General features: G+C 50.1%; 1 protein-coding gene across 3 annotated transcripts in view; it reads right to left on the reverse strand.

The window, feature by feature from the left end:
* Rasgef1a (RasGEF domain family member 1A) overlaps positions 1–23297 on the reverse strand; it is a 96592-nt gene extending 73295 nt beyond the window's left edge. The window contains exon 1 of one of the 3 annotated variants that reach the window (XM_057779807.1): positions 23142–23297. The gene's annotated coding sequence lies outside the window, so the exon portion shown is untranslated. Of the gene's footprint in view, positions 1–22648; positions 22782–22894; positions 23077–23141 lie in introns of those variants that run through there. The other 2 variants (XM_057779822.1, XM_057779815.1) reach the window with 2 other exon arrangements.
* Positions 23298–24563: the final 1266 nt, after the last annotated feature.

Below are 24563 nucleotides of genomic sequence, written 5' to 3' on the forward strand. Positions count from 1 at the left end.
CCTCATCAGAGACACAGACGGCTACAGCAGGGTACGGCACAGCCAAGACCCTGAAGCCTACACAGATAATGCGATGCTGGAGTTGGAGTCCCAGTGATGCCAGTTGATCCTCCATGCTCCTTGAGGACCTCAGCCTGGGCCCTGGGAAAGTGCACTGAGCAAGCTCCAGAGTAGAATTCATCTCCCGTCTGTACCTCAGTTCTGGCCCCAGCCCCACAGAGGTCCTGCCTCTCTGTGCTCTGGATCTGGTATCTCCTGTGTATAGAACTCTGAGAGCAGAATCATCCGCAGACTAGGAAGTGTTCCTTGTATGCTCAGCAATACAATACGCCTCTGATGTCCATCAGGGGCCTCCATCAACCCTTGAATAAGAGCCAGCAGTATCTGTCCTAGAACACAGAGAGTTCATACCCACAGGGAGACCTAAAGCACAGGATGGCTAGAACTTAGCCCGTGTCCCCAGTAGGCCTCCTACCCCACATCCTCTTCTTTGCCTTCTTGCACGCACAAGCATTTCTGCCACAGTGATGCCTGTCTTTCTGGGGGAAACCTTCCCCATTGTCAGGCTACAATATACCAAGACTGATGGGCAAATGCGTTAGGTACTCTAGTGGTTTGAATAAGAATGGCCCATATGTGGTTACCATGGCCCCACACACTCACATATTTGGACACCTTGTCTCTAATTGGTGGCATAGTTTTGGAAGGATTAGAAGGTATAGCCTTGTTGGAGGAGTGTGTCACGGGAGCAAGCTTTGAAGTTTCAAAAAGCCCACTCCATTCCCACGCAGCTCCAGCGCCATGCCTGCTGTCTGCTGCCTGCTGCTGTGCTCCCTGCTATGACGGTCATGGATTCGAACCCTCTGCAACCATGAGCCCAAATTAAGTTGGCTTGGTCATGGTGTTGTGTCACAGGAACAGAAAAATAACTAAGAAAGGTGACCACCCTGGTGTTTTCAAGTCCATGTGAGCGCCAGGAGATGGTCGGCCGTAGAGGCACCCTCAGTGAACACACAGCGCAGCGCAGCTACCAAGCATACAAGACTAGCAGGACAGATGAGGTGTGCCTGGGAAGGACACAAGGGTGACTCAGCAGTGGAGAGACTGGGGGCTCAGGGGATAGTGCTTTCGAAGGCACTGGGTGCTTATCTTGTTTTTTTTCTGGTTAAATGTCCTCATAGTAACCAAACGGTACTGGTGAAGAAGCATCACTCATAGAGGAATTTTTCAGATGCATTTGGAAGGAATGAGGAATGACAGAATTAGAAGGGAATCATCTTGCTGAGGATATATGTCATTGGAAGGGTGCTCGCCTAGACTGCACAAAGCTCTGGGCTGCATCCCTAACACTTGGGGATGGGGGACTAGAAGAGAAAGGCATCATCTGGAGGTCATTCGTGTGGCTCTTACCTAGATCGTGCTTGCCAATGGCTTAGACCATCAGAAGTCCGTGACCCTCACACTGTGCTCATGGGCACCACACCTTACACACTAGATCTTGCTGGAACACAGCGTGAAGGGCTGAGTAGCACCACAGAAGACCCTGGACTAAGAAATGTGAGTACCACAAAATGAAGACTGCAGTTGGTGACAGACACCTATAGTCAGGGCACTCAGGAGCCTGAGAGGGGAATCTCTCCCTGAGAACTTGAAATTGACCTGGGCTATACGATGAGTGCCAGGCTAGCTGGAGCTTCAGTGTGAGGACATGCCATGAAAGAAAGGGAGAAATAAACAGTGGGGGGCAGGAAGAGGGATGGACACCCCCAGCATGACTGAAATATGCACTATAAAGCACCATCATGCTGAGGATATATATATGGAGATATAAATATGTAGGTACCTGCAATATTGGCCTCTCAGTGTTGCCTAAGTGAACCAATGCAGCTTTGTCTACAGACCTGACAACTACCCTTCCTCAACAAGATGCCAAGCAGGAAATGCTGATGACCCCCATGACACAGTCTCACCACCGTCTCTGTCTACAGACCTATAACCAGACTCACATCTCAGCAGGTCCTCGAAGAGAGGAGCACGGAATGACTCATGAGGAGATCACTACTTTCCTAAAGAGCGTCTTGGGTTTTCTAACTCCAACAAGCAGAAATCTGGCCACCATATACATGGGAGAGAGTTTTAAGGCTCTGCCATAATGGTGGAAGAAATTGAAAACTAACCCAGGTTGAATTTATGGATATAAATCTACTGATCAGGAGACTCTGAAATTGATGCTGCAACACAGATAGTTTTAAAGTGCACTACCAAATTTTTATGTTTTGTTTTGTTTTAAAACAACCCTGCAGCCTCAGGGTAGCCTCAAACTTATGGTGATCCTTCTGCTTCAGTTTCCCAAATGCTGGAATTACAGGCGTGAACCAAAACATCCAGCATTAGAAATGCATTTTATTGGTTGGTTAGAGACTGAGTCAAAAGATGGCTACTATGAATACGCTGGAGGTTCCTGCGACCCCTCGCTAGAGGTCAAAGGGGTTAGAAAAGAAACTGTAGTGCCGGGATGGCTGGTGCAAAATCTGCCCTTCCGGGAAGTGAGGATGTGCCCATCACTAACACTAAATACAAAAACCTGTGGCTCAGTCAGTAAATGCCTGCCTGCTATGCCAACACGAGACGGTGATTTCAGATCCCCAGCACCAATGTAAAAGCTGGGAATGGTGGCATGCACCTGCAATCCCGCCACTGGGAAAGTAGAGACAGGAGGATCCCTGGGGCTTGCTGGCCAGCCGGTCAGTTAGTTCTGTATTCAGTAAAAAACACTGTCTCAGCTGGGCATGGTGGCGACACCTTTAGTTCCAACACTTGGGAGGCAGAGGCAGGTGGATCTCTGAGTTCAAGGGCAGCCTGGTCTACAGAGTGAGCTTCAGGACAGACAGGACTGCACAGAAAAAAGAAAGAAAGGGAGGGAGGGGGGAGGAAAAGAAAAAAAAACATTGTACCAAAAACATAAGGTGGAAAAAGAAAGAGAAGATGCAAATTAATAAAATTAGAGGTGAAAATCAAGACCACAATAGGTACCAGTAAAATTGAGAAAATTATTAAGCTATTCCTTTAAAACTTACAGACCACTGAATTAGAAAAGCTGAGGAAACAGTGAACTTCTAGGCGCCTATGACCCATCAACACTCAACTAAGACAAGAGAAATAATGTAAATAGACTTCTAACAAGCAACTAAACTAAAGCAGTAATAAAATAACCTCCCTGCTAAAAACAGTGCCATCCAGATGGCTCGCTGCAGAATCCTACGGACCCTTAAAGAACCAGCATAAGCTTCCAAAAGCTAGTCCATCACACAGAAATTGAAGGAATACCTCACACCCTTGAAACAAAGCCAGTGTCACCTTACACCGAAACCAGATTAAGACACAACAAAAAATAAAGATAAAATTCTGGATCAACCTCTCCGAAAAACATAAATATAAAAATTCTCAATAAAATGCTTGCAAACTGAATTTAAGAACGTATGAGGGGCCCTGGAGATGGCTCAGCAGATGGCCTTACACACACACACCTGATGACCACGATTCAACCCCAGAGCCCACAGTGAAAGGAGAGAAAGAACTCCCAGATGATCCCCTCTGACAGTCATTCATGTGCTATGGCACGCATATGCCTGTACACACACACACACACACACACACACACACACATACATACACACACATTCATAGAGAGGGAAAAAGGAGACAGTAAAATTAAAATTAAAAAAATAGCAAATCAAAAAGATCATTCACCATGATCAAGGCAGCTTTATTTCAGAGATGCAGGGATGGTTTACCATATGTAAACCAATAAACAAACTCCACCACACAAACAGACTCAAATACAGAAACCACACGATCATCTCAGAAGATGCAGAAAAGGTTTTTGACAAACCCAACATCTCCTCATGATTCCCACTAAGACAGGAGTGGGATCACTTTCTCCACTCCTATTCTTCACAGTGCTTGAAGTCTTAGAGAAATAAGACAAGGGAAAAAAAAGATACAGATAGAAAAGGAATGGGCTAGAGAGATGGCTCGGCAGTTAAGAGCACTGACTGCTCTTCCAGAAGACCCAGGTTCAATTCCAGCTCACAACCATCTGTAGCTACAGTCCCAGCAGATCTGACATTTTTTTCTGGCTTCCTTGGTACCAGGCATGACCCTGGTACACAGACATCTATGTAGGCAAGACACTCATACACATAAAACAAATAGTCATAATTTAAAATTTAAATTAAAAAAGAAATAAATAGGAAAGAAAAAAGTCAAACTCTCCTTATTTGTGCCACCATCAAGGACTTAAAAGATGCAGAGTCAGTGGTTTCTCCCTCATCTCTGTCTCCTAGGTGGTCTGGACAGAGGATGGATGAAACTTGGCCATAGCAAGGTTGATCGAGTGGCAGCCCCAACCGCAGGAGCTGTATCAGATGTGACCTCCTCACCTGGGCTGATTAACAGATTTCCTGGTACCGGGTATGCAGCTACTGATCTTGCGAACGCTTTTTTCTCTACACCCACCCGGAGCGACCACAGGAAGCAATCCGCTTCCAGCTAGCAATGCCATCAGTATATGTCCATTGTTTTGTCTCAAGGACATGGAAAATTTCCAGCTCTGGATCATAACTTAGCACACTGAGATCCTCACCACCTTTCTCTTCCTCAAGGTATCACACGAGGCCGGTAAACTGATGACATTTTGCTGACTGGACTAAGTCAGTGGAAGGCAGCAGCCACTCAGGAGCTGCTAATAAGACAGCTGCACATCAGAGGACAGGCAATAAATGCAACCAAAATTCAATGACCTGCACACAGTAAAACTTCTAAGAGTCCCATGGTGTGGGGTAGGCAGGATAAGTTGCTGGACATAGGACCTTCCGAGGAAGAAGCACAATGCTTACTGGGCACTGGATTGGATAAGCAGCACAGTTTTTAGTTTGGATGTGCAACTCCAGCCCAAACATCAAGTAACTCCAAAAGCTGCTAGTTTCAAATGGTCCCTAGATCAGGCTCTTACCGGTGCAGGCTGCTGGAGCGACAGTTCTGCCACTTTGGCCATCTGATCCAGCAAACCCAACAAGTCTCACAGTGTCAACAACCACTGGGAATGCTATCTGGAGCATTTGACAGGCTGCCATAGGTGAATCATAGCAGAAAGCCTAGGGATTCTGTATCAAGGCCCAGCCATCATCTGCAAAAAAAATCAGTTCTTGACTTGCCACTGAGCCTCACTAGAAACTGAACACTAGGTAATCGAACAAATACCATAAGATTTGCGGTACCCTGAATGAGCTGGCTTTATCTGACCTACACCCCATAAGACTGGGTGTACACAAGAGCAATCCATCAACAAATGGAAACGGTATACACACGGCCAGGGTCTAGCAGGTCCCAAAGGGACAAATAAGTTATACAAAGAAGTGGCCCAAACGTGTAGGTTACTACTCCTGCTATAATGCCTCCTCTCCCAAGGCATGGACCTACAGCATCGTAAGATGTGCTCTTTGACTGACTGGCTAAAGAACTGAATAGGGCTTTGTTTGTAGATGGTTCTCTACAGTATGCAGGTACCACTGAGCAGTGAGCACTACAGTATTATACCACTGCTCTGCGACAATCCTGGATGACTGTGGTCAAGGAAACCCTTCACAGCAGAAAGACTGCAGGCAGTGTACGCTGTCAGACTTTTGCTTGGAAGGAAAAATATCTAGATGTGAAAACTATATATTGATGTATGGTTTGGTTGAATGGTTGAGAGCTTGGAATATGTATGACTGAAAAAAAGTGGTGAGAAAGATGTGTGGGGAGGGGCATGGGAGTAGATTTCTCCAAATAGCAAAGAGTATGAATATTTGTACCCCATGTAACTAGCTGCTTACTATAGGCTGACCTCAACAGAGGAGAACTTCAAACGTTAAGTAGAAAAGACATCCCTTTCTGTGGACAATAACCAACCTCTTTCCCCCAGCCACATCATTGCCCAACAGGGTCACAAACAAAGTGGCCAGGGTGGCAGGGATGGAGGTTGTGCGTGATGTGAAGGTTGATCCAAATTGTCAACTTGACAGGATTTAGAATCATCCAGAAAGCACACCTCTGAGTGTGCCTACCAGAGTGTTTTACCCAGCAGTAATGGGGCACACTTTTGATGCCAGCACTCAGGAAGCAGAGGCAGGTAGATCTCTGAATTCCAGGCCGACCAGGGTCTACATACTGAGACCTTGTCTCAGAGAAAAATAAAAAACTTCCAGCAGAAGGGGGCCATTGAATGGGACCACATATGGCATATCAGGGGAAGAGGAACAGGCACGGGGGGAATAAGTGAAGAAGAGGATCAGAGGCTAGAGTAGAGGAGGAGGAGGGAGAGTAAGGAAGGATGTTTGAAAAGTCCACATGAAAGCCTACTATAAGTTCCATGCGCATGTGTGATATGTGTGTATGTGTTTATGTATATGTGTGTGTATGTATATGGTACAGTTTAGGTAACGTGTATGTGTTTATGTATATGTGTGTGTATGTATATAGTACAGTTTAGGTAACGTGTATGTGTTTATGTATATATATATGTGTGTGTGTGTGTGTATGTATATAGTACAGTTTAGGTAACGTGTATGTGTTTATGTATATATATATGTGTGTGTGTATGTATATAGTATAGTTTAGGTAACTATAAAATAATACGATTCTTTGAGGTTTCTTGGTGTCATTTGTCCTTTCTTCCTTCTGCTCTTTCTATATTAACCTTTCTTCCCCTTCCCACATTTTCCCATCCCCCTTTCATATTACCTGAATCATAATATTACCCCCAGTCTGTACCCCACCTTTTTGTGACTGCAGTTACTCCATGTTATATACCCACACCCACAGCTAAGAACTGAAGATGGAAGGGAACATGTGGCCTTTGTCTTTCCAGGTCTGGATTGCCTCACTCAGTATAATCTTTTCTAGCTCCATCCATTTAGCCGCAAATTTCACGATTTCATTTCTCTTTCCGCTGAATAATATTCCATTGTGTATATGAACCACATTTCTACTAAAGGACAGGTTGTTTTTATTTCTTAGATATTGCAAATAGAGGAGAAACGGACATTGCTGGGTACTGTGGAGTAGTAATTCTACCAGGTAGTAAGATGTCATGTCCTTTGGAATATGCCCTGAGTGGTAGAGCTGGGTCATACGATAGATTTATTTTTAGCACACAAAAGCCATAGACTATCTAATAAGAACCCCAGTACCAGACATGAAAAACCTCCACTCAAGCTGTTGCTTGGTGTAATCTAAGAGGCTCTCAAAGTAATATAAACTATTGCTGCTCCCCTCGGTTGCCTCACAGAGGCTGAAGGTAAGTCCTCAATGCTGAAGACACTTTACCTTTCAGACAAAGAACTTAGAAGATTATAGATGGACCTAACCTGGAAGCCTCCCTCCCTCCTGTGGTCTAGCTTCCAAGTATCAGAAAGTACTATGTAAACGTCCAACAGACGGAAGCAATTAATAGTCCTATCCAGCTATGATGCTAACAACTATAACAATGAACAGCACAGCAAAATATCCCTAAGAGGGTGATAGTGGTATTAACATCTTGGTGGTAACCAATGGCTGTGTAATTGGATTTAGGGCTCACTCAATATAAGGAAATCATGCCTTATATTAGAAACCTAGCCAAGTACTCTGGGCTACTATGATCATGGGTCTAAGAATCTACTATTAGCGCTTTACTAGCTGAATGTAATTCCTTACTGCATTCTATAACATCCTTAGACACGCAAATGGAGGGTGGCTTCCACCCCTCATCAAAGAAGCTTCTCTTCACAGCAAACAGAGACCATTTCTGAAACCCATAACAGGTCAAAATGCAGTGATCAATGGACCGTGGGGAGGCCAGCCCAACTGATACATCTACAACAGATGCCTGCATCTGAGGCTCAGAGAACATCTCAGGAAAGGAGACAGAAAGATCACAAGAGCAAGAGAAGTCTACTGTGAGATTGCATCTCCTAGATATGACAGAGAAACTATATCCACAATAACACAACAGTACAGCTGCTTAAACAAGACCTAAACAATGACAATATCAAGAGACATGCTAATGCAGAAGTGGGAAATATTGTGTGGTCGCACCCTTAGACAAAGAACTCCAGGTAACTAATGAGTGTTGAGAGATGGAGAATTAGCCTCTCCCAGGGATGAGCCCCTGTCTTAGTTAGAGTTTTTATTGTTTCAACAAAACACCATGACCAAAAAGCAAGTTGGGGAGGAAAGGGTTTATTTAGCTTCCACTTCCATATTGCTGTTCATTATCAAAGGAAGTCAGGACAGGAACTCAAGTACAGCAGGATCCTGGAGACAGGAGCTGATGCGGAGTGATGGAGGAATACTGCTTACTGACTTGCTCATCATGTCGTGCTCAGCCTGTTCTCTTATAGAACCCAGGACCACCAGCCCAGGGATGGTACCACCCACAATGGGCTGAACCCTCCCACATTGATGACTAATTGAGAAAATGCCTTACAGCTAACTCTCATGAAGACTTCTCCCAACCGAGGCTCCTTCCTCTCCGATGAGTCTGGTTTGTGTCAAGTTGACAAAAAAACATCCAGCACAGCACAACTCGACACACAAACATATCGCTATTAAGTCACAACCATCCCAAGTTCTCATATTAAAAATATAAATAACTTTAAAAGTCCCAAAATTCATTTGCAAATTCAAACACATTAAAATTGCAGTCCCTTTAAAATAGCCAATTTCTTTTAAAAATTCAATGTCTCTCAGTTGTGGGTTCCAATAAAATAAAAAATAAACCAAATACTTTCTTACTTCAAGAAAGAAAAATCAGGGCACAGTCAAAATCAAATCAAAGCAAAACCAAATTCCAACCATCCAGGTCTGGGGATGCACTCACGATTTTCTGGACTCCTCTGAAGGGCTTGGGTTGTGTCTCTGACTCCGCCCTCTGCAGCACACACAGCTTTTCTTCTGGACTCCAGCTGCTCCGTCCTCTGTTGCTGCTGTTCTTGGTGGTCATCCACGGTACTGGCATCTTCAAAACTGCTAGGGTCTTCTATTGCAACCGGGCCGCACTTTCACCAACAGCCTCTCATAGGTTTTCTTCATGGCGCCAAGCCTCAACGTCTTTACATGACACCTTGGGTTTCAGCTGCTACTAAAACTGAACCTTTACCTCCCCTGGCCTCACACCTTGCCAAGCCTCAGATGCTTCCCATGACCCCCTCATGCCTTCAAGAAGAGCCCCACTTGGATGGCTCTCACACACTACCGCACCCAGCTTCCAGCACGTGGTACAGCCTTGGCAACCGCTGGAACACAGCTTCTCTGTGCTTTCAGGAAACACTTCCCAGAAGATTTTGCCACTGTGATGCTGATCTCTTCTTAATCACTGCTAATTTCTTAGCTCCAGCCGATCAACATCAATTTTCCCAGTAATGTAAAGGTTTCACTACAATGGCGCTGGTCTCTTGCTAATCATGGCTGACCCTTCAGCCCCAGCTGACCAGAATGTTAATTCAAAAGAGCAAATGGCCCTGATAGAGCCTTTAATGTTGCCTCTGAGACGTCACAAGCCAGGCCTCCATCTTCTGCGCTGCTCTCAACACTTTCACCCTCCAAGCACGTGAGAACATCCCGCTGGGATCTTAACGCTCAATGACTTTTCTAACCAAAAGTTCCAAAGTACCTTCCACAGTCCTCCCAACAACATGGCCAGGTTTGTTACAGCAACACCTCACCTTTGGTACCAATTTGTCTTAGTTAGGGTTTCTATTGCTGTGACAAAACACCATGACTAAAAGAACAAGTTGAGAAGAAAAGTGTTTATTTGACTTACTCTTCCATATTAATGTTCATTATCAAAGAATTCCGGACAGGAGCTCAAACAGTGTCTTCTAAGATGTCAGGGCCACTGCGGTCATGAGTTCAGAGCAACTGTGACTACCTGCTTCACAACCTGCACAAGATCAATAGAACCGACATCCTAGCAAGGATGCAGGAAGGTCACAGGAGCTCCTACTCCTAGCTGCCGAGCTAAGGACAGCTGATGGCTGCTGGGATTCAGTGCATGGCCTCACACTCATGCGTATATGGGAAGCACTTGAGACTCAGTGGGCTATTTCATTATCAAAAGGAAGACATAAAGTTGGGAGGGAGATTTGGGGCAGAATCTGGGTAGAGTTAGGTGGAGGAATGTGGGTTGAATATGATCAAAATACATTGCATAAATGTATAGAATTCTCAAAGAATAAATTTAAAATATCACACTAAAATTGAGCCATTTTGTATTAACACACTACTGAGTAACTGAAATAATTGTTTTTAAGGCTTAGCTGAGAAAAGAAGGCAAACCTCGAGTGTGTGGATGCCATCCAACGGGCTGGCGTCCTAGACCGAATGAAGAGAGAAGCTGAGCCGAGCTCCAGCGTACATGTCTCTGCCTCCTGACCATGCAGTGTGACCACTGACCTCATGTTGTGGCTGCCATGCCTTCCCTTTGACAGTGATGGTGGACTGCACCCCAAACCATGAGCTAAAACAAGCCCTCTCTTCCTTAAGCAAACACCAGCACCGAGTTCCTGGTGTGGTGCCATTTCCAGGGTGACCAGACAGTCACGCTCTTTCTGGTGGCAGAGTAACCACAATGTGCCACTTCCATTGTTGGAAGTTGGTGCCTGTCTCATTACTGGGACAGACACTTATTCCAGGTGTGAATTTTCCTATCCTGGCAGTAATTCTTTCACCAAAACTACCATCCATGCAGTTACAGAATGCTTTTTTCCACACGGCTTCTGACAAGGAACTTATTGTAAAGGCAAGGCTGGGCCCATGCTTCTGGGATGCTCTGATCTTGTCATGGTCCCCCACCAACCTGAAGCCGCTGATGTGATCAGCGGGGTGGCCTTTTCAAGATGCAGTCACTGTGCCAACTGGGTGGCAACAGCTTGGAGGGCTGGAACAAGGTTCTCCAGGAGGCCGTACATGTTCTCAGCCAGCATCCACTGTATGGTGCTGCCTCTCCAGCAACTAGGAGCGGAAACAGGACTGACGCTCTGCCCACCTTGGAAGTCACTAACAAGGCTTTTGCTTCCTGTTTCTGCACCTTTCTCCTCTGCTTGTCTGGAGTCTGGGCTCCGGTTACAGAAAAGAGAACTGTAATTGTCATGAATATTTTGGTCCTATTTTATTTAAAATATGCTTGTAGGAACTGGAGAGATGGCTCAGTGGTTAGGAGCACTCACCGCTCCTCCAGGGAACCTGGGGTTCAGTTCTCAGCATCCACCTGGTGGCTCACAACTGCCAGCTCCAACTCCAGGGGATCTCACACCCTCTTCTGGCCTCCCTGGGTACCGAGAATGCACATGCTACACAGACACACACACATGTAGGCAAAACACTCATACACGTAAAATGAATAAATAAATCAACTTTTAAAAAACATCAGGGACTTCATATGTAAAGGTCAGTGAGCTATCTCATTAGGAATTTAAAGACTAAAAGAGAGTATTGTGTGCACATATTCACATATAGTACGGAGATAGATGTCTGTGTTTTCTTCCCCTCTTGTTCCATTGCCATGTACATCACATCAATTGAGTTGAGAGCCATGCTTACGTATTACACGATACACTGAGGGAAGCATTTGTAACTGAACTTCAAAGGTATCTGTTTTCTAATATGAAAAGCTCTTATATCTGGGTGTGGCGGTGCACACATTTAATCCCAGCACTTGGGAGGCAGAGGCAGGCAAGTCTCTTGAGTTTGAGGACAGCCTGGTCTACAGAACGAGTTCCAGGACAGCTGGGGTTACACGGATAAACCCTGTCTTATAAGAGAAGAAAGGACCAGCCAGCCATGGTGGAACACACTTGTAATCTCCGTCAGCCCTCGGGAGGCTGGGCAGGAGATTCCGTATTCCTGACCAACCCACATTACAGAGTAAGATGGACGCTGTGTCCGGCTGAAATCTTTGCATAATAAGAACACCAGATTAATAATAAAAATACAGGTAGGTTTTTTTTTTCAATGTTGGTGACTGAACCCAAGACTTCCCATGTGCTAAGAAAGTATTTTACCACTCAGCTCTATCCTCAGTCCCAGAAGGATCATATACATAGGAAAAGATGCCTAGTCCAATCCCATTCATTACATGAGAAATGGTAACTAAATTGGGCTAAGGTGTATCTCATCCATCAGAGCGGCAAGGAGAAGGAGTAGAGAAACAGGCCCCGTGCACGCTGGAAACAGAGTCTAACAACTTAGTACTGGTATGGTGGATGGTTCACCAAAATTCCGCGACATGACAACTGCACCTTCATGTCCCTCTGTCACAACAAAAGGGCCACTCCAAGATGTGCCAATGTGAACTCAAGGCACATGACCCCTAACAGAGCCTCTGCCACATAAAATGAAGCGACATATTGCTGTATGTACAGACCAAGAATGTCCAGAGGGGATTTCGAAAACACAGCAAGGGTGTCTGCGGCAGCCTGGAGACAGAGAAGCTACTTCCACGGGGACCCATGTTACTTTCTGAATGTTATTAACATAAACGCAGCGCTAGGATCTGTACACTGAGGAGGGACGGGGGCTGCGCATTCATGTTGGCTTTGCACCATTCTGTACTCAAACCCTGGGAAAGTTGTTCTACTCCCGCCCTCCTGCCTTCCCACCCTCCCATCCGAAGATCAAGGATCAGCTGGTCCGGGGCTTCTCTTCCTCTGCTCTCCTATGCCTTCCAGACTGCCTCTCCCATCAGCTTCGAAGGGTGAGGCATAGGGAAGGAAGCTTCACTGGTCTGTTTCCATAGCAACAGAAGGAACAAGAGGCAAGAAACTCAGGCCAAGCCAGTTCTGCTACATCCTCCCTGAATGCTGAGCTATTTCCCCTTTGGAATCGGAGTGGAGGAGGACCCAAAGCTTCACCAGTCCTTTGGCTCCCCACCCCATGGATGGACTGTAAAGACTCCCGCTGTAGATTAGCAGGGATCCTGAGGTTTCAGAGGAGTCAACCTAAACCCGGAGCCCTGAAACGAAGGCCAGCCTGGTATCCTGGGCCCAGCCCATGCAAGTCCATGGCAACTGTCAGATCCTCTCTCAGCACTCAGCTCTTTAGAGACTACACTGGTAGGCAGGCTCGGCTCCAGCACCACTAACTCATTGGATAGTCAGATACACCAGGACGTTCATCTCCAGATGTTATCTCACTCCCCTCCCCCACCCCCCGAATAATCCCAAGAAGGCCTGGGCTCATTTCACAGAGAATCTCACCCAAACGCCTTACGCATTTGTGGCAGCAGAGTTGGGGCTGGGAATAAGTGGTTCACTGTCCAATCATGGCTAAGCTTCCCTTTCCTACTCTTTCCTGCTCTTCCATTCTAACTTGGCTTCCAGGAGACACAGGGGTGCCAGCCTGTTCCTGTGTTTTCCAGGGTTGCAGCTTTGTACCTGCTCTGTTCCCAAGACCCCCACAGGTATGTGGGGGCAGCTGTCCAGGGCAGAGGGGGGTAAGGACAAGGGAACAGAGCCAGCCAAATGTGCAGCCACCCACAGACACACCCACATACCACAAGTGCAGGCTGACTGCTGCTTAGCGAGGCCCTCCTCAAACCAAGAAGGTATTAGAAAGCTTTTATGGCTCTGTTGCCAGAATCTAAATAACAGTTTCCCTCCCACACTCCCTACTCACCCACACCATTGTCTCCTCCACACCATTACCTGCACCCTCACCAACACATCCACCACCCCCACCCTCACCAACACGTCCACCACCCCCACCCTCACCAACACATCCACCACCCCCACCCTCACCAACACGTCCACATCACCACCACCACCACCATCACTACCACTCCCACTACCATCACCACCACCACCATCACCAATAAGTCCACTACCACCACTACGTCTGCACTTATTGACACCACCACCATCACCAACACGTCCACCACCACCACCACCCTCACCAACATGTCCACCCTCACCACCACCACCCTCACCAACATGTCCACCCTCACCACCACCACCCTCACCAACACGACCACTACCACCCTCACCAACATGTCCACCATCACCACCACCACCCTCACCAACATGTCCACCACCACTACCATCACCCTCACCAACACGTCCACCACCATCACCTTCATTACCACAACCATCATTACCACAACCATCATCACCACCATCACCAACACTTCCACCATCATCCCTGCTATCACCACCCGCAGCACCATTGTCAACAACTTCATCACAACCCTCACTGTCTCCTCTACCACCGTTTCTATCACCAACACCATCACCACCACGGGTCTCTCCTACCCCACCCCTGTTGCTCACCATCACCAACGTGCCTGACATAACCATCACTATCTCTTATCACTGCCTCCATTATCAGTACCACCATCACCAGCACTTCCATCACCCCTTCTGCTGCTGCCATCACAACTTCAAACGCACCATGCCTGCCACATTCTAGAAACATGCCAGGGGCTCTAGGTAGAGTGCTGCTGTTAGCACTCAACCCAGGTACATAGACTCTCACCACTCCTTCTCAGGGGCTTGGGGTAATCAAAGGACTTCCCTGAGGCCACCTGGGTGGCCCAGCAGCCCCGCAGTCCCTGTGCAGCTCTGCCCACTCCTGGCTTTTGCACTGCTAACCCTGTCGGAAGACTGCTAACCTCCAAACTTAATACCCTCTGCTACCTCCAGGCCGCACTATCACCATGACACAGGAGAGGACAGATCACGAGGGCTACCAGGGACCCACTACAAGAAAGATGCTAGGGCCGGTGGTGGTGGCGATGCATGCCTTTAATTCTAGCACTTGGGAAGCAGGGGCACAAGGATCTCTGTGAGTTTGAGGCCAGCCTGGTCTACAAAAGCTAGTTCCAGGACAGGCTCCAAAGCTACATAGAAACCCTGTCTCAAAAAAACCAATAATTAATAATAATAATAATAATAAGTTTATGTTCCTGCCCCCCAGGCCACCTCCATACTGTGTTAAGGTGGAAGACAGTTGGTATGTAGCAACAAAATGTCACCAGTAAGCTGAGGTTGAGAGGACAGAGGAAAAAAGACATAAAAAAGAAGCAAGATCAGACACCTGGAGCGTGGGGAGAGGTGATGGCAACCACCAGAGCTCCAGAGTCCTAGAGGAGCGGCAAAGCTCTCAGCCAAGCCCCAACCCCAGCCAAAACCACTAGCCTTGAAGTCCTGGGGCGGGGACAGTGAGGACGGCTGAGCAGAGCCGGTGACAGGTGAGGCAGGGAGTGGTGGTGTGCATAAGGAAAGGTGGTGTGGTCCTCCCCCAAGGAGAAACCGAAACATTCACTGAGAACAACAGCAGAAAGAACAAAGGGGTCCAGCAAGCAGGGTTCTCGTAGAGGACGGCCAGGCTACCCTAGGCTTGGTGTGGAGAAAACTCTGAGGGGGGGGGGCAGCACAGGGGTGGAGAGAAGCAGGATGAAGGACACAGCTCCCTGGAAGTTGATCGCAGTCTCTTCGAGAGCCACGGGACAGGATGGCCAGGGAAGGTGACGGTGGCGTGGGACACAGAGAGCAAGACAACAGAGTTGATTGGAGGATGCCGCCCCCCAAGAACATGTAACAACCTGGCTGCAGGCCATACATAGGGAACTTGGCTCTTGGTCTGGACCTGGCTCCTGAAATCACAAGGCCAACTGCGAGTAGAGAAAATGCCAGGAGCTGAGGTGGGAATGGGGCAGGTAGAAAGAACAGGAGGACAGAGCCTCCAAGATGGCTAAGTTGGAAAAGGAAGGAAAGAAGAAGGAAGTGGGAGGGAGGGAGAGAGGAGGAATAGATAAATAAACAAATAGAATGAGCAGGGTAGGAGGAGTCCAGAGGTCAACAGACGGATGAAGAAGGGTGCCCGCCAGCACCACTCAATTCCCTCTGACAGGAGGGCGGCCATTCTGGATGGCTGCTCCCAGCACAGCTCCAGCTGAGATAAGGCAGGACAGCCTGGGGTCCCATCTGTTCGGGGCAGGCCTAGGACACACATTCTCCTATAGCTATGCCACGTCAGACTGTTCATTATTTCTACAGAACAGCGTCTGGGTGTGGCCCAGGGGTTATTCTGCCTAGGTTTCCCCAGGGATCAGTGAGCCTCATTACAACTTCCCCTGCTGGCCTGGGAAGAGTGTGGCCACTGGAACAGACAGACTCAAGGGCCTTAGCCCAACCCTCTACCCGCTGTCCACTGCCTGGTAGGTTGGTCGACACCTGCGGACAAGCACAAGGCTGAAGCCTACCTAGTGAAGCCACCAGGCAGGCTGGAGAGATTTCATGGGCACGCATGAAGCACTCTGTCCTTGTGCCCCATAAAGTCCCATATCTGTCCTAGGTGATCCTCAGAGTTACGGAAATAGGACTTGCCTCATAGACACCTGGTACTCAGAGAACCTTTGCACTTAACCTGACCTAACAAATGGGAAAACTGAGGCATGACTCGGTTGAATTCAATCTAACAGCTCACATCATCTGAGTAGGCAGGTATAAGGGTGTCTAATCCTGAGGTGAAACACCCACCTCTAGCCGGACCAAGGGGATTCCATCCTGAACAGGGGCCTGAAATAAAGAGCAGACCAATGGAAGACACCTCCTGAACTCCCTCATCTTTCGTGACCAACCTGGCATGCCATTTCCCCCAGGGACACCAGTTGTGCTGTAACAGTCCCTGGAGAAGCTGTAATGCATCCCACAGAGACAGAGCTTGACCAGTCAGTCAGTCTCTTGGTCATATTGGTTTAGGGGAAGGGGCGCATGGCACATGTGGTAGGGAGGTTTGCAGGGAAGTGGTGGGTGTGAGATGGGCTGCTGAGCACACACGACAACAGGACCGGACACTCTCCCAGGCTGTGTATCCACACACCGTCCCTTGCCCAGGCCATTCCACCAAAGCCTCAGCAGGAACAGGGTGGGCCCGCTCTGGCCAGCCACACCTTCCTGTCTCCGCTCTCCAGTCTGATGATGAGGGCTCACCCAGACACAGTCCTCACTGCAGGAAACTCCCCATGGCTCTTCTGCCATAACGGTCCTTACAGCTTCCTATCCCAGCCTCCCCTCGGGACATATCTGGGACCTGGGACTGCAATGGCTGCTACAGACCACAAAGTGGCTTTCGGGTCTCAAGTGTCCTAACATCATGAGGCAGGAGGCCCTCCAGACAAAGCTCTAGCCTGGTGCCCAGGAGAGGCCAGGGCATTCCATACTCTCTCAAGCACACCTATCCAGACCTCATGTCAACTCTTGGCCTCTCCACCACAGGGGCTGGGAAGAGGCTCCTGAATATGGATTTCTCCTCAAAGAACAGGGGTCAGGGGTGCCCTATCTGCTGTCATGATGATCACATTCCCAAGACACCCTTCACTGCATTTTTATCTATTATCTGACTTCAGTTTTCATTGATCTTCCTAGACCCGTTGCCTATAGGACCTCAAATCTTAACCAATACTCAACTGCTGTAGAATTGTCTGTTCTGGTTCCCTGGCTCTCATGGCTTCCCTGGTGATGATGGCTAGTCTGAAGAAGCGTCTTTGTCTGCTGTCCACTGGGTTATCTTCAGATCCCGTCTGCGGCGGCCTTCACTAGTGTGCTTACTGCTTGTTCATCAGACACTTCTACACCTGCAAGTGCTCCATCAGTCAGGGTGTGGCCCAGGTGATGACTCAGGCTTGCTAGCATCTTCCCTTTAGATCACATCTATGCAAAAGCTCTCCCCCACCCCACGCTGCCCTGTTCACTCTCAGCCCTGGCCCTGCCAGGTGGACCACTGTCGACATCTCCGTGGAAGGCTTTGAGGATCCCTCCCCCTCCCCCGTTACATGTGGCAGGATAAATGACTTGGCTCAGGAAACTTAACGGGAAAGATTTCACAGCAGATCATAAGGTTCTACCCTTTGGTTGGTTAGCAGGCTCCCAGGGACAGCAGGGCCAGAGAAAGAACAGGCTAAGAGCACAGATGCCCTTCCCCAAAGTGCAGCTATCTGAAGGGACCCTGGACTTCCTGGACAGTGTAGGGAAGACCTAGGCTCTCCTAAAAAGCTAACTTCTCACTTGCCCTTGGGCTGCTCTCCCGGGGACTCTACTCTTCATCCAGCCTGCCAGGGTGGGAGGAAACCCACTACTAATAATAAAATAAATACCTGACATATTCCCCTTGCCTGCTCTCTGTATCTCAGTACCCTAGGATCTGCCCAAGTTCCTTTGTAAGCCTCCAACCTGGTTTCCCTAATATCCTAGCTGATATACCCAGCCAACCTTGGGCAACTGTCTTGCAGCTCTCAGGACAGGGAATTGGATCTTCCCATCAAGGCTTCCTTACAAGCTCGGGGATCACACCCTGTGACCTGCTGGGGGGTGGGAGCATCATTTAATCCAAACCATGATCAGAGAGGGGGAACAGAGCCAGCGAACCAGTGAACGTTCAGAGCCCAGAGGAGCTGGACCACAGACTCTCTGCAGGGGAAGCATGGCCTATGAGTCTGGGCTTCTACAACCACAGTGCCTCGTCTTAGAAAGTGTCTGGAGTGAGGACTGGACGTATTCCACACCCCAGGGAGGAGGGCTTCCTGAGCCTGGCCCTGTGCCCCAGCTATGGCTGGAATCACTTCACACTCACACGGGCTGGGGCTGGGTACCAGAGGCCTGTAAAGCAGAAGGGGTCAGGCGGGTCCTCAAGATCTGGGTGACCTCAGTGGGGGAGGGGAACTACGGCTCTGCAGATACATTCATCAGAATGCACACCCTTTCCCAACACCCTCGGCTTCTGGGTGAGCCAGCCTCCTCCACAGAAGCTAGTCTTTGTTAACAGTGTTGTCATGGCAACTGCATCCAGGGAGAACTCTCTCTTTAAGGTAGAGTCGGAGGGTGATACTTGGAGAAACTGAAGTGTTGGTGACAAACAGGGCACTGGCCCCCTGGCTCTGTCCACACTCATCCCTCCTGGGCAGGCCTTCCCCCCACATCCTCTACCTGCCCCAGAGTTTCAAGTCCATTACTCTCTCCTCTCCCTGAAGGTAGAGAGCAACATGCCTCAGATCTCTGTACACGATGTTCTGAGACTCAGATCTTCACCCCTTCCCCACTATGCCCAGCGGCTCCAAGAATTCAATCCACATCTCATCAGAATGTCAGTATCCTGGAGAGGGGAGTCCAAAAGGACTGAGGGAGACTGAGCTCTAGGGGATCACTGACAAGACACTTGGGGACACTCGCTGTAGAAGTTTGGGCACCAGTACTCCATGCCTGTATAGGAAAACTCATGCCCCAAATCATGCTAAGGGCCAAAGGGAGACCTAGCAGAGGCCATGTCTGTAAGGAAAAGGTATCACAGTAAAGAAGTTATTGAAATGTTCAGAATGCTGGAGAATAGAGGATTCAGTAAGTAGTAGGGGGTTCAGGAGAGGCCTTGGATGCGCTAGGCCAGACTGGATGTTATCTCAATGCAAGAGGGGGCAGCAGCTGGCTGCTAGTGATATTGAGGCAAGCGAGGCTTGGAGATAGGATGGCAGTGGATAAGACACCCGTGGTCACCCAGAAGAAGCCAGCAAGCACAGCTCATGTGCTAAAAGAGCCCCAGATTCTGGGGCTGACAGGAGTTGGGGTCAGCTCAGCATGAAGAACGGAAGTTGTAGTGGCAGGGAGGACCCAGATCCTGAGAGATAGAAACACTGAGTGTCCTGAGACAGGCAGCAAAGCTCTCTGGAGAGGCCTACAGAGAGGTCAGAGGAAAAGGAGGACCAAGAGCCAGGCAGCCAGACCTGGATGCCAGAGCCTCTGGGAGCAGTGACAGTGGAGCCCATAGCCTCTGCAGTGGGGCTCCCTGTGGGGAGGGACGCGTGCCAGATGGGAGTGGGCTGGGAGTGAGTGGGAAGTGAGAATGCGTTGTAAGCAAGCAGAGAACACATCTCCAGTCAGCCTGCCTTGGAAGAGGGTGGGCAGGAGCTGGAGGACAGGAGAGGAGGGAAGCCCTGTGCAAAGCCCTTCACCTCCGAGGACTACCACTCGTCAACCAGGGACCTGGAAAAGGCTCATGTTTCCAATGCTGTGCCCTGGTGTTGGGCAGAGCTCCCGCCACTGTGTGTATACGTGTGTGTGTGCGCGCGTGCGTGCGTGTGTGTGTGTGTGTGTGTGTGTAGCATTGGCCCCAGGCTATTCTACCTAGAGTCAGTGGACATCCCAGAGGCCCAATTTCATACCTCCCTTCCAGGAGTTAGCTAGTGCTCTGCTCCCTGAATTCACAAGGAATCTACGGCCCACTCAGGAGGGCTAGAGAGGCTTTCAAGGCTGTCGGCTGCCCTGGACAACACTGGCCAAAGCCTGGCCTCAAGCCAGAGTGGTCCTTGAGTGGGGAGGGTGACTATGCATTAAGTAATATATTTCACATCCCAGCACCAAGCAAGGATTCCCTGAGGAAGTTCTGTGTCAATTAAATGATGAGGGAGAGGCTTCTCAGGACAGGGTCACAGGAAGGATAATCCTACATCATGTTCCACAGCATCCCTGTGATCCAAGGTGTTTTTACAGGGACATTCATGGTCATCTGTGTCATCCTTAGCCAGGGACAGTCCTGGATAACACTTACACCCCAGCTCCCTCACGTGACAGCTATCACTGTAGGATGCCTAAGGCAGCCACTGGCCAGCTCTCCTAGAACAAAAGTCCCTGAGGCCCAAGCCCCTTCCCAGCTCTGAACTGACTCCGCTTCCCATGTTCTAGTTACATCAAAAGCTGCTGATGCCAGCTGACTTTTCCAAATTACACCCCAGGATTGCAGTATGGAAACCTCCTGGTGACCCCCAACCCAACAACACTCTACTGATGGGCTCATACAGCCTACCCACTCTGAACTTTGCCAGGACATCCCTTGTGTCTAACTTTTACACATCTCAATAGCCCCAGTCTCCAGGCCCAGAAATACGTGAGAAAGGCATAGGCCAAAAAAGAGAGCTAGATGTCTACCCCAGACCCCCAAAGGGTCAGGGACCCTGCAAGTGACCAGAGGTCACCAGGGCCCTTCCCCCCACAGCCATCACCTCCCAGACACCACACGGTACCCCCGTCCCCTCGCTTTCTCCCTCAGCACATCACTTTCTTGCTAAGTGTCCACTCACAGGCAGGAGGGAGGTGGGCAACCACAGCAAAGGAACCTGGGAGGCAACGTGGAGTGGGTGGAAATCACACAAGGCAGATTCTGGAAGCTCTGAGAGAAAAGCAGCCCGAGCAGAGCATGGCCTGAGCAGATGGTCTCAGGAGGGAAAGCGGGAAGGAGGGAGGGGGGAGTCCCATCAGAAAGCAGAAGGTAGGGACCTGGCAGAGCCCACGGAGGCCCTGGCCAGGTCTTCTCCAACAGGGCCTCTCCTATGGCAAAGGGCCACGCAGACATGGGCATCACAGTGCACTGAGACCCTCCCCACCACAGTCAGGAGCTCAGTGCCCCCTGCCTTGGCAGGGCATCTTCTCTTGACCTATTTTGCCATGTGGCTTCTACGAGACAACAGTTTTAAGGTCATAAATTCCACCAGCCTAAGATATTCATTGCAGGCCCCTCTGCTGTGGTTCTGCCAGTGAGGAGACAGACCATTCCAGCATATTCCAACTTCCATTTAATTGCCTCTCCAGGACCCAGTCACCACCTGGAGCTGCTCCTCACCCATGTCCTGGGAGGAGGGACCTTACACAGGTGCAGCTTACCCCTTCAGCAAGGCCCATGCACTGCCTGCCCAGCATTTCTCCTTCTCTTTTCCTTTCTCTTCCTCCCTCTCCTTCACCCCTCCCTCCTCTGACTGCAGTTGCTAAGTTACACCAAACCCGCTCTGTTCTCTGTGAATGCTTCCATTGCCACAATTTGCCAGGTAAAAGGCAGCCATCCACTGGCAGCAGAGAAGCCACTCCTCTGTCCCCAGACCACACAGCTAAGAGTCCCTGATGTCCTCCCACTCTGGATGTCTTTCCTGGGCTGGGTACCGTGGTCCTAAAGTGGTGTCACTGAAGACAAACATGGAAATGCCCCCAGGAGTCATCAGAACCATGGTGTCATTCTGTTGAAACCATGTCTCAGAGGCGCCTGCAGCCTGTCCATGGCTCACAAGTCAAAATGCGTGGCCTCCCAATGCACTACTAGGATAGGAGGTTCTGTTTTGCTTTGGAGAACCCAAGGCCCAGCAGAGCAGGTTCTGTGCCCACAAGGGCTGGAGTGAACAAGAAGAAATCAGGGAGAAGTGGGAGAGCCCTGCAGAGATGAAGGCTCCTGTAGACCAACCTGACCCTAGGGCAGGAGACCATCTGAGTCTTCCCCCCTTGTCCCACAGTAGGATAAGGCTAATAAAAGCAGGGAAAGTGAACAGAAAAGGGCTTCACTGTACTGAATAGGAAAAGAGGGAGGGAGCCTGGCCACCTCCAAGTCTCAGGCCCCATGCAGCTCCCAAAGGCAACCTCTTGTCAGTATGTTCTACCTGCATCTCTCAGAGGTAGCCTGAGACACAGAGAGCGGGGACCCGTCAACACAGTGCCTCCTCATCATTAGGCAGAAGGATGGACAGACACGGACACACGGACGGACACACACACATACACACACCCCCCACACACTTATTCCGACTAGAACCAACCAGCTGTACCTGTCGAAGTCTGCTCTCCCAAACGGTCCTTCAAATGACCCCGGCCCACGGGACAGAGGGATGCACCTCACCATGCCCCTCAAATGCAGAGCTTACGCCCCAATTCCTTGCCAAACAGCAAGTGCGTGAGATGCCACCCCGGACCCAGAATGCACAAGAGCAAATGGAAACTTCCAACTGCGCAGCCCCGAGCTCCTAAGATCCCCGACCCCCTCCCCCACGCCAGGCCCTGGGCAGTGGACTTGCCAGTGGTGCCCACGCCTGCCACCCGGTGCGCTCCCTCCATGCTCATCGCGGCTGCCCCGTGCGCGGCAGGTGCAGGAGGCACAGGGGTCCCGCCGTCCAGCCCGGGGCGGAGTTCCAGGAACTCCACGCGGGGTTCCACGTCGCCCTACCCGGTGCCGGTTCCCTGACCCATTCCCTTGCCCGCGCCAACGACCCGAGGGGACGGGCCGCCGGAGGACCCGAGGGGCGCGGGGCTGCCGCTGCCTACCTCGGTCCGTGCCAGCGTCGCTCCCGCGTCGCCCTCGTGCCGCAGCCCGGCCCCGAGCAGCGCGCGGCCGGCGCCGGCGGCTCATGCTCGGCGCCCCGGCCCGCGGCTCCCGCCCACCCGCGGCCGCCCCCGCGCTGCGCCAGCTGCGGGCAGAGCGGCTCCCTCCGCAGCCGGCGCCCAGGAGCACGAGCGCGGGGAGCGGGCGGCGCGAGAGCGCGGGGAGCGAGCGGGAGGGCGCGGAGAGAGCAGCAGAGGGTGCGGGGCGAAGGTGCCGCGGGAGAGGGCGGGCCAGGCTTTCTCAGAAAATGGATGTGGCAGCCAACAGCCCCAAAGATGATGTGGCTGCCTCATTAAAACCCATTTGGCCACTCCAGGAGAGCTACGAAAATGTTTATCAGCGGTACCTGGCGGTGAACGTGCTCCTTTCACCCAGGCACCCTGCAGGGTTGGTAGGCTTTGGCTTCCCTATGGGCACATGAGTAAACTGGGGAAGACTGGGGAAGTGAAGTGAACCTGTGTGATCTCAGTGCTGGCGAGTACAGGTCAAGGCTCCAAAGTCACCTTGAGAGATGCTATGGCTCCCATTTTTCCCAGGACCACGAGGAAGAGCCGAGTCTTCTGGCTTCCAGTGGTACCTTCTATCTCTGAGAAGATAGCCCCAGGATCCAGAATGACCAGGGCAGGCAGCCAAACTCAAACAAGTACAGCATAGCCAGGCCACAGGTGGCAGGTTTGGGCGGAAGATCTCGAGGGACCCCACGACACCTCTAGAAGAGAACGGAGACCTTTATTCCTCATTCAGCGAGTTTCTGGAACACCCACTATATGCTAGATGTCAACACTGATCTGGGCCTGGTTGGAGCGGGTACTGTCATAGCAAGGGAACAAGAAAAAAAAAAATGTCAGAGAACAGTTCAAATGTTCAGCCGCTCCAGATCCCCGGAGGAAAGGACAGTAGGCCAAGGAGCCATGGAATGCGGATGCCAATGTTTGCGGTGGGCCAGCGGGTCTTTGAGGAGAGGGCATTTGAACAAAACTGTCGGAGTCAAACCATGTTGGCTTAGAAGAGTGAGCATCTCAGGCCTGTGCAAGGCCAAGGACAAAGGCCCTGAAGTCCAGGCCCCCTTGGAAGGAGGCCAGAGCGAGTGGAGTGGAGAAGAGACCCCAGGACTTGCCGAGTGACAGAGCAGTTGACCTGGTCACCACGGACCTGTTATGTTCTAAACACAGAGAGAGCTGAGGAGCTCGGGGGGGGGGGGGGTGGGGGGGTGTTACACGGTGGCGTCATGACCTCACTTTTTCAAAATTACTTTATGGAAAATGTCAGGCATTTACCATAATGGAGGTCAAGGCTGGAGGTACAGTTCAGGGGTAGACAGTTTGCTTCCTATGCATAAGGCCCTGGGTTAGATCTCTGATGAT

Source organism: Chionomys nivalis, chromosome 1 (assembly GCF_950005125.1).
Source record: "Chionomys nivalis chromosome 1, mChiNiv1.1, whole genome shotgun sequence".
Taxonomy (NCBI): domain Eukaryota; kingdom Metazoa; phylum Chordata; class Mammalia; order Rodentia; family Cricetidae; genus Chionomys; species Chionomys nivalis.